Raw genomic sequence first — 16,453 nt, forward strand, 5'->3', positions numbered from 1 at the left:
CTGAAGCCATCTCGGGCCCCTAAAATCCATTTAAAGCCACTCACTGTGCTTCAGCTCACTCTTGCAGCTTTCTACATTCTTCCTTTGTGATGCTTTTTCGTTTTTCTCTTCCTCCGTCTTTCCCAAATGTGTCTTTTGCTCTCAGCAAATGCCTGAGGCAGAAGAATATGCGTTGGCCCTCAAAAATAAGTGCCGGTGCTCAGCACCAGAAACAAGCGCAAATTAAGCACTGCTGTTCGCATTATAAAAACGTGTTATGATAAACGTGCTGACCGCAATCTAATTTTAATTAAGAGAATGTGCATGGCATGCTTTTTGCAGGAAACCAACCAGTATTGCTAAAGATAAAGAAGCAAATACCTGTTTCTGGTTAAGAAAATGATACCAAAAAGTAAAATCAATTTCTACAAAGCAGTAATGTGTCCGTTTGTGAGATGAATGTGTGAAAGGGAGTAGTGTGACACTTGTGTGACACCCCTTCGTTCAGGTACATCCCACCCACCGAGATAAATACCTTGGCAGCAGGTACAGTGAGCACCCTGGTTCGGAGGGCGTGGGGAGCTACCAGTGGCTCAGGAAGAGAGCAATGCACGAGGCAGCGACTAGAGCCTCCTGCCACTCTATTAAACCAATTGTAATAGCAAATAGCTTTAAAGTGTTCCATAAAGTAGTTTTAAAACTCAATAACAGGTTTAAACTGTATGATGCCCTGACACTGTCACAGATGACTGAAGCACAAAAGCAACATCAGTGGCTCACTAAAGACACAAGTATGCGTGCACGTTTATGAAAATATGTTTAGTGTGTGTGTCATTAGCGGACTACACGGGGAAGCATACACAAAACAATAGGTGAATTCAAGAAAAATGAGCACAACTACAGGCAACACTGATAGCGTGTCAGAGTCTTGATAATTAAACTTACAAGGAGACACGCCTAGGTCAATGAACCTTTGGACCAGTTGAGGAATTCCCAGTACCATATGTCTTTTGGCATCACAAATCAATAGATCAATATCTCAACAACAATCGCAAAAACGAATCATCAAGTTAATCAATAACCTTTAATGTGAATCAATAAGTTGAGCACACCATGACCTTTCAATCATAAATAACCTCACCAATTTAGTCGAATGTTTAGGATATTTATTTCCCTATTCATTACAATCTAAAGTCATTCCTGTTAGTCTCATTAGCAATTCACCTCATTAGTAAATCTTCAGATTTGTAATTAGAACACAATTAATCAATGCATAGAGAATAATCATTCAGCATTAATAAGAAACAACTTAGCAAAGTCTCGGTAGTGCATGATTCAACAAAGCAAAAATTCAGTCATTTGTCTATTTGCGTCAGATATTAGTAAACACCTTAACTAACCTCGAAATAGAATCAGCATGTTGGGCTTCATGCAAAACAATTTAGCAACCACAAATTTGGAAAACATCTAACTATGGCCTCTATCAAAAGCGCAGTTGGTACCTAGAGAGAAAGGCAAACAGACAATTACAATTTTCATCAGATAGTTACCCATCCAACGAATCAGCAAACAGTGTCAGTCTTCGTCCTCAGGACATCAGTTGATTCACCATCAGCAAAGATAGGACAGGGCAAAGTCTCAGTATGGCATAGCTAAGGAATAAGATCTTCCCTCATATGGAGGAGAAGTGAGTATCGGTAGGAATGAATAGAGGATGGTTAAAGTATCAGGAAGAATAAACAGCAAAGTCCCAAAAGAATGGCCTAAATGCCTTAGTAGAATGACAAAGAATGGCTTGGAGTGGAATGTCCGATTTCTCCTCAGATCAAGATCATGCGGTTAAATCAATACTGCCTAATTTGCTCCTAATTCCTTATTGGATAATAATTTGTGCATCATTATCTCTGTCCAGTAATTCTCCACACATTTCACTAGAATTTTCCACAAACCACAGTTCTCATGTTGTTGATTGGCCCATGTTATTGACCTCTTCATCGGTTGGAATGTCAGGTAAGAAAAGTTACACTTTACTCTCCAGTCAGTAGCTCTATTGTTTTCTCCTACTCCAGGCAGCCTTGCACCTGTTACGAATTACACTGTTGCAGTCAGCAAGAATGACTCCTTGAGCAAGTCGGGTCCAATGAGAAAGAATTAACTACGGCTACACACACATCTAGCTTCTGGAAAAGTACAGTTTTGTGTCCTTCAAGAAAACAGCACATTGCACGTTAGAAAAAACACAGTTTAATATGAGACCAGGCAGCTAGGCCCAGACCCTCGCTAAACTAAAGCCTAGTGATTAAGTTAACAAACCCCTAATACATGACTCTATTTATGATATGCTAATACAAATTTGTTAGACTTTTCATCCTTGGCGTGGTCTCCCTTAACTTTTTGCCTCTGTTCCCCAGGTTGTTGATGTGTGCTGGACTCTGATTTTACTGTTTTTGTTACTCTGGGCACTTTACCACTGCTAACCAGTGCTAAAGTGCAAGTGCTCCTGTTTAAAATGTGTACGTAATTGGTTCTCCATGATTGGCATATTTTACTGTTAAGTCCCTAGTAAAGTGCACTAGAGGTGCCCAGGGCCTGTAAATCAAATGTTACTAGTGGGCCTGCAGCACTGGTTGTGCCACCCACACAAGTAACCCTGTAATCATGTCTCAGACCTGCCACTGTAAATTCGACTTGGCAAGTGTACCCACTTGCCAGGCCTAAACCTTCCCTTTTCTTACATGTAAGGCACCCCTAAGGTAGGCCCTAGTTAGCCCCAAGGGCAGGGTGCAGTGTAAGGATAAGGTAGTACATATAGTAATGTGGTTTATATGTCCTGACAGTGAAATACTGCCAACTTTGTTTTTCACTGTTGCAAGGCCTGTCTCTCTCATAGGATAATATGGGGGCTACCTTTAAATATGATTAAAGCGTAGATTCCCCTAGAGAGTAGATGGACATGTGGAGTTTGGGGTCCCTGAACTTACAATTTAAAAATACATCTTTTAGTAAAGTTGATTTTGAGATTGTGCGTTTGAAAATGCCACTTTTAGAAAGTGAGCATTTTCATGCTTAAACCATTCTGTGACTCTGCCTTGTTTGTGGATTCCCTGTCTGGGTCAGTTTGACAGTTAGGTTGTTTTTCACCTCACACTAGACAGTGGCACAAAGGGAGCTGTGGTGTAACCTGCATTTCCTGATTAGCCATCTCTGCTAGGAGGGAGGGGTGGAGTGGTCACTCTCCTCTGAAAGGACTGTACCTGCCTCTGACAATGCAGACTCCAACTCCCTGGTGTGTGTCTGAGGCCTTGCCTGGGCAAGGCAGGATTTCACAAGTAGGTGTGAGTCCCCTTTGAAGAAAGGTGACTTCAAAGACTAAAATGGGTATAAGAAGGGCACCCAAATCTACAGACTTTAGAAACACTTCTGGGACCAAGAGGAACCTCTACCTGGAGAAGAGCTGATAGCTGAGGAAGAAGTGCTGCCCTGCCTGTGACTGTGCTTTGTGGAGCTTTCCTGAAGTGCTGCTTCTGCCAGAGTAAAAGGGCAAAGACTGGACTTTGTGTGCCTTCCATCTTGTGAAGAAATCTCCAAGGGCTTGATTTAGAGCTTGCCTCCTGTTGTTTGAAGTCGCAGGGACAGCAAAGACTTCTCTCTGCCAACACCTGGAGTCTCTGGAGAGACTCCTGCTCTGACAAGTGGTGCCCTATCCAGTCCCTGGGCCCTTAAAAGGAAAGCTGGTGGAAATCCAAGGAAATCGACTTCGGACAACTCCGGACCGACGCCGCTGCTGAATCCGGTGACGCCGCCTGCACCCAACGCCGTAAACTTCACTGGAACGCGACGGTCTTCGCAGGCCCGACGCTGCTGCAGCCCCGCTGAAGTCACCGCACCACGTCGTGTCCGACGCCGCTCGAAGTGCGCGGATTCAACGTTTCGCACAGACGCCGCGATCCCCGACTTCGCGCATCGGCTTGTTTTCACTCTTCACCAAAGGTACTGTACTTGGGGGTCTCCACGACTCCGTGTCCAGCGCCGCTTGTGTCGGCTTGTTGGGAACGACTCTGTTACGACGCCGTGTTAACATCTCATCGAAGCATTTTTGTTTCTAAGCGCTATTTTTGTTTAGTTTAATCCTTAAAAATTCATAACTTGACTTGTCTTGGTCTTGTTTTGTTTAGATAAATATTTCCTATTTTTCGAAACTGGTGTTGTGTCATTTTGTAGTGTTTTCATTAAGTTACTGTGTGTGTTGGTACAAATACTTTACACCTAGCACTCTGAAGTTAAGCCTACTGCTCTGCCAAGCTACCAAGGGGGTAAGCAGTGGTTAGCTGAGAGTGACTCTCTTTTACCCTGACTAGAGTGAGGGTCCTTGCTTGAACAGGGGGTAACCTGACTGTCAACCAAAGACCACATTTCTAACATTGGTGATCAGCAGTTGGGATTTGGACTTGTGTTTGTACTTGACATATAGTAATTAAGTGTACACTACTGTTTTGATCTCAGACCACTACGTAACCACATACTACTAGTCTTGTGATTTTTGTTTTTTTCTATTTGGACTGTTTTTGCTCTGCATTCATTTTTTTTCTCGCTGATTCCTTGATTGACTTTCTTTGGAACTTCATTTGGGAACTTGTTTTTCTGCCTTTGGAACTTTACACTTGTTTTTGAATCTTCATCATGTCCCATGCTGGAGATGAATCAGTTGGAGCTGACTTTGACCTGGAGAAATTGGAGAGTTATACCAAAGCTCAGTTGAAGCAGTTCTGTAAAAGTTTTGACTGTCCCATTAAGAGCTCATCCAGGAAGGAGGAGCTGCAAAAGGCGCTGAGGGCCTGGGTGACAGCCAAGAGCACTGAAGGGCACACAGAGGATGAGGGAGATGAGGAGGATGAGGAAGAGTGTTCAGTACACAATGGTATTGTGGGTGGGCCTGTTATGTCCAGGGAGAAGGTCTCCAGGGCAGGTAGCAGTGTCTCATCCAAGAGTCTGACACCTGAGGAGTTACAGGACAGACAGGCAGAAAGGGAGTACCAGTTGGAGCAGAGGAGGGTAGCCCTTGAGGAGAGGAAGTTAGCGATGGCTCATGAGCTTAGCTTGAGAGAGATGGATCATAGAAGTCAGTCCAGTAGAGATGGTGGCAGCAATCCTACAGTGCAGCCTGAGAGAAGGGTACACATCCCAAAATACCTTGTGAGGGATTATAAGAGGGAGGATGATTTCTACTTGTGGTTCAAGGGTTATGAGTCAGCTCTCCACATGAACCTGGTCCCTGAAGCTCATTGGGGGGCAGCCCTGTAGAAGCATTTTGAGGCAGAGGGGAGGGACACACTGACAGCCTTAGGGGATGCTCAGGATCTCATCTACCCTGTCATGAAGGAGGCCTTACTCACCAGGTTTGGTCTCACCCCTGAGCAGTACAAGGAGAAGTTTAGATCCAACAAGAGAAAGGAAACCCAAACATGGTTGGAATGTGTTGATTCTTTTTGCAGGTCACTCGATGGTTGGGTGAAGGGCAGTAAGGTAAACACGTATGAGGGGCTTTACAATTTAATTGCTTGGGAGCACTTGTACAGTTTATGTTTTCCAGAGCTGCGCCAGCACCTCATTGACAGCAAGCTGACTGACCCCAGGAAGCTTGAGCAGGCAGCGGACCGCTGGGAGAGCACCGGGTCCAAAAGAGGTATGGGGGAGACCACGCCAAAGGTGGGCAGGGTCCCTCTCAGAAAAAAAGGGGGGGGTAAGGGCAAACAGGGGGAATTCTCTAAAGGGCCCCAAACTGATTCCCAGGGTAAGGATTCCCAACCACCCAGTGAAAAGAAGCCATGGTTGTCCAAAGGGAAACCAGTGGCAGGTGGTCCCCCACGTAAGTGCTATGCATGTGACCAGGTGGGTCATGTGAGGGGGGACCCCAAATGCCTCAAAAGTACACCGGCACCCACTGGTGCACCTTCCCAGGGATTGGCCAGTGTAGCGCTTGGGGAGGAGTTGGTTTCAGGTGGGTGGGAACCAGCAGAAATGACCGTTGTCTCACTGGGGGACAGTGAGATGGTCCAGAGAAACCTAGTGCCTGATAACACTAAGAAGTACAGGCAATTGGTGACCATCAACGGACAAAGGGTGGAGGCTCTGAGAGACACAGGAGCCAGTGTGACTACAGTGAGGAGTCACCTGGTGTCTGAAGAGCAGATTGATCCCCGGGTACTTCACCAAGTAGTTGCGGCAGACAACTCTGAGTGCCTCTGCAGAGTGGCGCAGGTTCCCTTTGAATGGGGGGGGGGCTCAGGTTCCTGGAAAGTAGCTGTGAGTCCAACCAGGCCTGTTGATTGTTTGCTAGGTAACGACCTGGAGGATTCCCCTTGGAAGGAGGTGAAACACAGGGTCTCACTTGGAGATGTTGGGTCTGCCTGGGTGGGTATGCGTATCCACCCGGTCTATGGCAGCCAATCAGGGTAGTCAAGAGCCCCTGGAGCCTGAAACAGTGGCCCAGGGGACCGCCAAGAAGAGGAAGGGCAGGGGGCGAGGGAAACCGGCCCGAGGTTCCCACGGTCTGGGAGGAGGCTAAGCCTGAGGGTGATGCCCCGAGACCTACAGGGGAGCAGGTGGCTGAACTGGGGGAGGTCCCTGAGCTGTCACAGTGGTAGCAGGAAGGGGGACCCACCAGGGAAGCATTCTGCACAGCGCAGAAGGAGTGCCCTACTCTTGAGGGGCTGCGGCAGCAGGCTGCAGCCCAGGCGGCTGGTGAGGCGCCAGGTACTCACCTGATATATTGGGAGGATGGCCTCCTGTATAGTGAGCCTAAGGTTCCTGAGCCTGGGTCAGCTCGTATGCTGGTGGTACCCCAGTGCTTCAGGGCCTTCCTACTGGGTTTGGCTCATGATGTGCCTTTGGCAGGACATCTAGGGCAGGACAAGACCTATAAGAGGCTTGTCTCCCACTTTTACTGGCCCTTGATGCACAAGCAGTCAGCTGCTTATTGTAGCTCTTGTCAGACTTGTCAGGCAAGTGGCAAGAGTGGGGGGAAATGCAAAGCTCCCCTCCAACCTTTACCTGTAGTCAGTACTCCCTTTGATAGGGTAGGAATTGACATTGTGGGGCCTCTGGATCCCAAGACAGCCACGGGCAACAGGTTCATCCTGGTCTTGGTGGACCATGCCACTCGGTACCCAGAAGCCATTCCTCTAAGGACGGTCACTGCCCCCGTGGTGGGACGTGCCTTGATGGGAGTTTTTACCCGCAATGGGTTCCCCAAGGAAGTGGTATCCGATAGAGGTACAAACTTCATATCCACTTATATGAAGTCTCTGTGGAAGGTGTGTGGGGTAACGTACAAGTTCACCACACCTTAACAGCCCCAAAGTAATGGTCTGGTTGAGAGATTCAACCGCACCTTGGAAGGCATGATTCAGGGCCTGTCAGAGCCCTTGAGGCGTAAGTGGGACGTCCTCTTGCCATGCCTTCTGTTCGCTTACAGGGAGGTGCCTCACAAGGGACTTGGCTTTAGCCCCTTTGAGCTCATCTATGGCCACCCTGTGAGGGGACCGCTCAGTCTGGTGAAGGAGGCTTTGGAGAAAGCTCCTAGTAAACCACCCCAGGATGTATTTAGCTACATGCTGGCACTAAGAAACCAGACTGCCTGCTTCAGGAGTCTTGCTCAGGAAAACCTGGAAGCAAGCCAGGAGGATATGAAACGGTGGTACGACCAGAATGCCACTCTGGTTGAGTTTCAGCCTGGACAAAAAGTGTGGGTCATGGCACGAGTGGAGCCTAGGGCTCTCCAAGATAAGTGGACTGGGCCTTTTGAGGTGGTGGAAAGAAAGAGCGAGGTCACCTATCTGATAGACTTGCAATCCCCCAGGAACCCTTTGCGGGTCCTACATGTCAACCGCCTCAAACCACACTTTGAGCGAACTGAGCTATCCATGCTCCTAGCGACAGATGACGGGGTGGAGGAAGAGAGTGAGCCTCTTCCTGACCTCCTGTCTGCAGGAGAGAAAAATGGGTCTGTGGAGGGAGTGATCCTCTCCCCCTCGCTGACTGAGGAACAGCAGAGGGACTGTCGCACGTGTTGGGACAGCTCGCCTCGCTGTTTTCCCTGATCCCAGGAGTCACACACCTGTGCACACATGATGTGGACACTGGGGACAGTACACCTGTTAAACATAAGGTTTACAGGGTGACTGACAGGGTCAGGGCTTGCATTAAGGAGGAAGTCTCCAAAATGTTAACCCTAGGGGTTATTGAGCACTCCAGCAGTCCTTGGGCCAGCCCAGTGGTACTGGTCCCAAAGGCTGCTGCTCCTGGTGGCACTCCAGAACTTAGGTTCCGTGTGGACTACCGGGGTCTCAATGCGGTCAGCAAGACTGACGCACACCCCATCCCCGAGCTGATGAGCTCATTGATCGGTTAGGAGCTGCCAAATACCTCAGTACGTTTGATTTAACATCTGGGTACTGGCAGATTGCCTTAACTGAGGGGGCAAAGGAGAGGGCAGCATTCTCTACCCCAGATGGGCACTTCCACTTCAACGTGATGCCCTTTGGGATGAAGAATGCCCCTGCCTTCTTTCAGAGGTTGGTCAACCAGGTGTTGGCAGGACTGGATGAGTTCAGTGCCGACAACCTGGATGACATTGCTGTGTTTAGTTCCACATGGGAGGAACACCTGCAACACCTCTGGAGAGTGTTAGAGGCCCTGCAGAAGGCAGGCCTCACTATTAAGGCGAGCAAGTGCCAAATAGGGCAGGGTTCTGTGGTGTACTTAGGACACCAGGTGAGGAGTGGCCAGGTGGCACCCCTACAACCTAAGATTGACACGATTCTGGCTTGGGAGCCTCCCAAGACCCAGACTGAAGTGAGAGCCTTTTTAGGTCTCACAGGATATTACAGGATGTTTGTTAAGGGATATGGTACCATTGTTACCCTCTTAACTGAGTTGACTTCTAAGAAGCAACCCAAGAAAGTGATCTGGACAGAGGCTTGCCAGAACGCTTTTGATGCCCTGAAGGCTGCCATGTGCACAGCACCTGTGCTAAAGGCACCTGACTACTCCAAGGAGTTTGTTGTGCAAACAGACACCTCAGAGCATGGTATTGGAGCAGTACTCTCACAGCTTAATGAAGAGGGTCTAGATCAACCCGTAGCCTTCATTAGCAGGAGGTTACTACCCAGGGAACGTAGGTGGAGTGCCATAGAACGCGAAGCGTTTGCAGTGGTTTGGGCACTGAAGAAGCTAAGACCTGTAGGAGGCTGGCCTGGCTTGTAGTGGGTACCAAGGGGTACTTACACTCTGTACCAGGTCCAGTTATCGCTTATTAGTGTAGAAGAGGCGTTTCTAGCAGCTTAGGCTTGATAGAAGGTAGCTATAGCAGAGCAGCTTAGGCTGAACTAGGAGACATGCAAAGCTCCTACTATACCACTGGTGTCATATGCACAATATCATAAGAAAACACAATACACAGATATACTAAAAATAAAGGTACTTTATTTTTATGACGATATGCCAAAAGTATCTCAGTGAGTACCCTCAGTATGAGGATGCCAAATATACACAAGATATATGTACACAATACCAAAAATATGCAGTAATAGCAAAAGGAAGTAATGCAAGCAATGTAAAGTTACAGTAGATTGCAATAGGAGCACATAGGTATAGGGGCAACACAAACCATATACTCCAAAAGTGGAATGCGAACCACGAATGGACCCCAAACCTATGTGAGCTTGTAGCGGGTCGCTGGGACTGTAAGAAAACAGTAAGGGTTAGAAAAATAGCCCACCCCAAGACCCTGAAAAGTATGTGTAAAGTGCACCTATGTTCCCCAGAGAGCACAGAAGTCGTGATAGGGGAATTCTGCAAGGAAGACCAACACCAGCAATGCAACAACAGTGGATTTCCGGACCTGAGTACCTGTGAAACAAGGGGACCAAGTCCAAGAGTCGCGACAATGTCGAGAGTGGGCAGATGCCCAGGAAATGCCAGCTGAGGGTGCAAAGAAGCTGCCACCAGATGGTAGAAGCTGTGGATTCTGCAAGAACGAAGAGGGCTAGAAACTTCCCCTTTGGAGGATGGATGTACAACGTTGTGAAGAAGCTTGCAGAGGTGTTACCATGCAGAAAGACTGCAAACAAGCCTTGATAGCTGCAAGGGTTGCGGTTAGGGTTTTTGGGTGCCGCTGTGGCCCAGGAGGGACCAGGATGTCGCCACTTGGATGAGGAGACAGAGGGGGCACCCAGCAAGTCAGGGAGCCCTCACAGAAGCAGGCAGCACCCGCAGAAGTACTGGAACAGGAACTTAGAAGAGGAGTGAACCGGAGTCCACCCGAAGTCAGAAAAGGGAGTCCCACGACGCTGGAGGACAACTCAGAAGGTTGTGCACTGCAGGTTAGAGTGTCGGGGACCGAGGCTTGGCTGTGCATGAAGGAAATCCAAGAAGAGTGCACAGGAGCCGGAGCAGCTGCAAATCACGCGGTACCCATTAATGCAGTCTAGCGTGGGGAGGCAAGGACTTACCTCTACCAAACTTGGACTGAAAAGTCACTTAGACAGAGTTGCTGAGTTCCAGGGACCACGCTCGTCGTGCTGAGAGGGGACCCAGAGGACCGGTGATGCAGTCTTTTATTGCCTGCGGTTGCAGGGGGAAGATTCCGTCGACCCACGGGAGATTTCTTCAGAGCTCCTGGTGCAAGAAGGAGGCAGGCTACCCCCAGAGCATGCACCACCAGGAAACAGGCGGGAAAGCGGCAGGATCAGCGATACAAGGTTTCAGTAGTCGTCTTAGCTATTTTGTTGCGGTTTTGCAGGCGTCCTGAGCAGTCAGCGGTCGATCCTTTGGCAGAAGGTGAACAGAAAAGTGCAGAGGAACTCTGGTGAGCTCTTGCATTTGGTATCCGAAGAATTCCCCAAAGCAGAGACCCAAAATAGCCAGAAAAAGAGGTTTGGCTACTTAGGAAGGAGGATAGGCTAGTAACACAGGTAAGAGCCTATCAGAAGGAGTCTCTGACGTCACCAGCTGGCCCTGGCCACTCAGAGCAGTCCAGTGCGCCAGCACACCTCTGAATCCAAGATGGCAGAGGTCTGGGGCACGCTGGAGGAGCTCTGGGCACCTCCCCTGGGAGGTGCAGGTCAGGGGAGTGGTCACTCCCCTTTCCTTTGTCCAGTTTCGTGCCAGAGCAGGGCCGGGGGATCCCTGAACTGGTGTAGACTGGCTTATGCAGAGATGGGTACCATCTGTGCCCATCAAAGCATTTCCAGAGGCTGGGGGAGGCTACTCCTCCCCAGCCCTGACACCTCTTTCCAAAGGGAGAGGGTTTAACACCCTCTCTCTGAGGGAGTCCTTTGTCTGCCTTCCTGGGCCAGGCCTGTTTGGACCCTAGGAGGGCAGAAACCTGTCTGAGGGGTTGGCAGCAGCAGCAGCTGCAGTGAAACCCCGTGAAAGGTAGTTTGGCAGTACCCGGGTCTGTGCTAGAGACTCGGGGGATCATGAATTCCATGATCTTAGACATGTTAAATGGCCATGTTCGGAGTTACCATTGTAACGCTATACATAGGTAGTGACCTATGTATAGTGCACGCGTGTAATGGTGTCCCCGCACTCACAAAGTCCAGGGAATTTGCCCTGAACAATGTGGGGGCACCTTGGCTAGTGCCAGGGTGCCCACACACTAAGTAACTTTGCACCCAGCCTTCACCAGGTGAAGGTGAGACATATAGGTGACTTATGTGCAGTGTAAAATGGCTGTGAAATAAAGTGGGCATTATTTCACTCAGGCTGCAGTGGCAGGCCTGTGTAAGAATTGTCAGAGCTCCCTATGGGTTGCAAAAGAAATGGTGCAGCCCATAGGGCTCTCCTGGAACCCCAATACCCTGGGTACCTCAGTACCATATACTAGGGAATTATAAGGGTGTTCCAGTATGCCAATGTGAATTGGTGAAATTGGTCACTAGCCTGTTAGTGACAATTTAGAAAGCAGAGAGAGCATAACCACTGAGGTTCTGGTTAGAAGAGCCTCAGTGAGACAGTTAGTCATCACACAGGGAACACATACAGGGCACACTTATGAGCACTGGGGCCCTGGCTGGCAGGGTCCCAGTGACACATACACTAAAACAACATATATACAGTGAAATATGGTGGTAACATGCCAGGCAAGATGGTACTTTCCTACAAGACCCTACTTGTTCGGGACTCACTTCCGAGTTCAGACCGACCACAGGCCCCTCAGATAGTTAATGCAGATGAGGGATGAGAATCCAAAACTGTTGAGGTGGTCCATTTCCCCACAGGGGATGGTCTTTACGGTGGAACACCGTCCTGGTACAGAGCACGCCAATGCTGATGGTCTGTCCAGGTTCTTCCGCCTTAGTGATGAGAACTCCCATGAGGTTGGGTAGTTGCTCCCCACTTTTAGCTGGAGGGGACACGTGTTAGACTTTTCATCCTTGGCGTGGTTTCCCTTAACTTTTTGCCTCTGTTCCCCAGGTTGTTGATGTGTGCTGGACTCTGATTTTACTGTTTTTGTTACTCTGGGCACTTTACCGCTGCTAACCAGTGCTAAAGTGCAAGTGCTCCTGTTTAAAATGTGTACGTAATTGGTTCTCCATGATTGGCATATTTGTTTTACTGTTAAGTCCCTAGTAAAGTGCACTAGAGGTGCCCAGGGCCTGTAAATCAAATGTTACTAGTGGGCCTGCAGCACTGGTTGTGCCACCCACACAAGTAACCCTGTAATCATGTCTCAGACCTGCCACTGTAAATTCGACTTGGCAAGTGTACCCACTTGCCAGGCCTAAACCTTCCCTTTTCTTACATGTAAGGCACCCCTAAGGTAGGCCCTAGTTAGCCCCAAGGGCAGGGTGCAGTGTAAGGATAAGGTAGTACATATAGTAATGTGGTTTATATGTCCTGACAGTGAAATACTGCCAACTTTGTTTTTCACTGTTGCAAGGCCTGTCTCTCTCATAGGATAATATGGGGGCTACCTTTAAATATGATTAAAGCGTAGATTCCCCTAGAGAGTAGATGGACATGTGGAGTTTGGGGTCCCTGAACTTACAATTTAAAAATACATCTTTTAGTAAAGTTGATTTTGAGATTGTGCGTTTGAAAATGCCACTTTTAGAAAGTGAGCATTTTCATGCTTAAACCATTCTGTGACTCTGCCTTGTTTGTGGATTCCCTGTCTGGGTCAGTTTGACAGTTAGGTTGTTTTTCACCTCACACTAGACAGTGGCACAAAGGGAGCTGTGGTGTAACCTGCATTTCCTGATTAGCCATCTCTGCTAGGAGGGAGGGTTGGAGTGGTCACTCTCCTCTGAAAGGACTGTACCTGCCTCTGACAATGCAGACTCCAACCCCCTGGTGTGTGTCTGAGGCCTTGCCTGGGCAAAGCAGGATTTCACAAGTAGGTGTGAGTCCCCTTTGAAGAAAGGTGACTTCAAAGACTAAAATGGGTATAAGAAGGACACCCAAATCTACAGACTTTAGAAACACTTTTGGAACCAAGAGGAAGCTCTGCCTGGAGAAGAGCTGATAGCTGAGGAAGAAGTGCTGCCCTGCCTGCGACTGTGCTTTGTGGAGCTTTCCTGCAGTGCTGCTTCTGCCAGAGTAAGAGGGCAAAGACTGGACTTTGTGTGCCTTCCATCTTGTGAAGAAATATCCAAGGGCTTGATTTAGAGCTTGCCTCCTGTTGTTTGAAGTCTCAGGGAAAGCAAAGACTTCTCTCTGCCAACACCTGGAGTCTCTGGAGAGACTCCTGCTCTGACAAGTGGTGCCCTATCCAGTCCCTGGGCCCTTGAAAGGAAATCTGGTGGAAATCCAAGTAAATCGACTTCGGACCACTCCGGACCGACGCCGCTGCTGAATCCGGTGACGCCGCATGCACCCGACGCCGTAACCTTCGCTGGAACGCGACGCTCTTCGCAGGCCTGACGCCACTGCAGCCCCGCTGAAGTCCACGACTCCGTGGAAGTTGCTGCACCACGTCGTGACCGACGCCGCTCAAAGTGCGTGGATTCAACATTTCGCACAGACGCCGCGATCCCCGACTTCGCGCATCAGCTTGTTTTCACTCTTCACCAAAGGTACTTCACTTGGGGGTCTCCACGACTCCGTGTCCAGCGCCGCTGGTGTCGGCTTGTTGGGAACGACTCCATCACGACGCCGTGTTAACATCTCATCGAAGCATTTTTGTTTCTAAGCGCTATTTTTTTTAGTTGAATCCTTAAAAATTCATAACTTGACTTGTGTATGTTGGATTTTTGTCGTTTTGGTCTTGTTTTGTTTAGATAAATATTTCCTATTTTTCTAAACTGGTGTTGTGTCATTTTGTAGTGTTTTCATTAAGTTACTGTGTGTGTTGGTACAAATACTTTACACCTAGCACTCTGAAGTTAAGCCTACTGCTCTGCCAAGCTACCAAGGGGGTAAGCAGTGGTTAGCTGAGGGTGATTTTCTTTTATCCTGACTAGAGTGAGAGTCCTTGCTTGAACAGGGGGTAACCTGACTGTCAACCAAAGACCCCATTTCTAACAAAATTCAAAAAATTAGTACATAATTAATTCATTACTAATAATTTTCATTAGTCTTCGTTTACATTGGTAGCCACTCCCCGTGTTCACATTTCAAACATGTGCATTATTTTGTATGTTAACACATTTTCTTTACAGCTTCATTACAGAATATATTGCAAGCTTTTCATGTTAATATTGCTTTTAAAAGACACACTCCAACAACACCCAGATGGCTTCTGCAGAGACGAAGCATGGCGCTTACTTTGCCAACCTTAGCAGGCGAAAGGTGCTTAGATATTCTATAGAATGAAACAAAGAGAAAAAACGTAACTTACAGTTGCAATGGGTAGGTCTTCCTGCTTGCCCAGCAGTTGCTTCACTGGTGAGTGGAAAGTAACTCAAGGAAAGGCAGCTCTTTCGTGCTCAAAGAGCTCTCCTTCCTGCAAAGCAATAAAACCCGACTGAAGAAGGGCAGCGAACATGTGCAGGCACAGACAGGATCTGTGGTATTGGGAAAAGATGCTGAAAGAATTTTCTTTCGTAAGAATTCTAAAGGAGCAGTTGCTACACACAACATGCTTCATATGTGTGCATGTTTGTGTCAGAGATCTATGAGAAGATTAATGATGAAGAGTTCCAGGTGACCTTTTTGACTGAGTTGGTCATTCTGAGTTTGGCAGTCATCACTAAAGACCGCTGTGCAAGCGGCTGCCAAAAGACTGCCCATGATGGTGGAATGAAGACCACCGTATTACGAGTCACCCACACAACACTGCTAAAAATACACCCCAAAAATTACACTGTCGGCCTAAACGATCGGGGGAAGGAGGCGGCGGCATCGCTACACCAAGAATATCCCACCTGCCAAATAACGATTCACAAATCATCACCGCAGGCCCAACATGTCAGTAACACATTGCCGGTCGGAACCACCACAAGGAAAAAAGGCACCACCACCAGAACACTGCACCACATTAAACAGTACCATTTACCCAGCACTTGAGACACATACACACACCTGTCCACAGCACTACAGAACACACCCCCACACATACCCGGAACCCTTTGCAACCAGAAACTCTGACAGAGCAAGGCAAGAGCACACTTAAAGGAGGCACTGCACCTATATACCACAGGCACCATCACACTGAATACGCATCATACAACACACCACTGCACACAAACACCAGAGAGCACACACACAAACTCACATCAAGAAACAGCACACCCAGAATCCCTTCACTTCAAACACCCCCACACACAACACAACCACCATGGCACCACCAAAAAACCCATGGTTCACAGAAGAGGAGCTGAGGGTAATGGTTGAAGAAATCCTCAGAGTGGAGCCTCAACTGTTTGGAGAACAGGCCCAGCAGACATCCATAGCCTGGAAGAACGACCTATGGCGGAAGATAATCATCAGGGTGAATGCAGTGGGGAACCATCAACGCACAGGGGAGGACATTAGGAAGAGGTGGAATGACCTTAGGGGGAAGGTACAGGACATGGCTTCCAAGCACCAAATTGCCATTATGATGACAGGTGGTAGGCCCCCACTGCCCCTTCCCCCCCAGAAATGTCACCTTGGGAGGAGAAGGTCCTGGCCATTCTATATCCAGAAGGGCTGACGGGAATACCTACTGGAATGGACACTGGTAAGGCTACTGTACTCCTCTGCAAACATGTCCCTGTTCACAGCATATACCCCAATACCCTCTCACCCCCTCACACTACCCTAACGTGTGCAAACCCACCATGGACCCAGTACCCACCCTTGCATGCCACAGCACCCTACTGACACCATTCCCTCACAGGCCATGTAGTGCATGGATACCTCACACTGCAGCAATTACCACATCTACCATAATGCAACACTCCCTACCCTTGCATGACTGCTACATCCACATCACATCTCTGCAATTGCATGTTAAACGATGTTGCTCCCCATCACCAATAAGTAT

General features: G+C 48.4%; 1 protein-coding gene across 2 annotated transcripts in view; it reads right to left on the minus strand.

Moving 5' to 3' along the window:
* Positions 1–16,453, minus strand: part of LOC138246454 (putative methyltransferase DDB_G0268948) — a 398,361-nt gene that overhangs the window by 362,690 nt on the left and 19,218 nt on the right. The window contains exon 2 of one of the 2 annotated variants that reach the window (XM_069201071.1): positions 14,825–14,929. The exons of the other annotated variant lie outside the window; for it this stretch is intronic. The gene's annotated coding sequence lies outside the window, so the exon portion shown is untranslated. The remainder of the gene's footprint in view (positions 1–14,824; positions 14,930–16,453) is intronic. 2 annotated transcript variants of the gene reach the window in all.

Source organism: Pleurodeles waltl, chromosome 7 (assembly GCF_031143425.1).
Source record: "Pleurodeles waltl isolate 20211129_DDA chromosome 7, aPleWal1.hap1.20221129, whole genome shotgun sequence".
Classification (NCBI taxonomy): Eukaryota; Metazoa; Chordata; class Amphibia; order Caudata; family Salamandridae; genus Pleurodeles; species Pleurodeles waltl.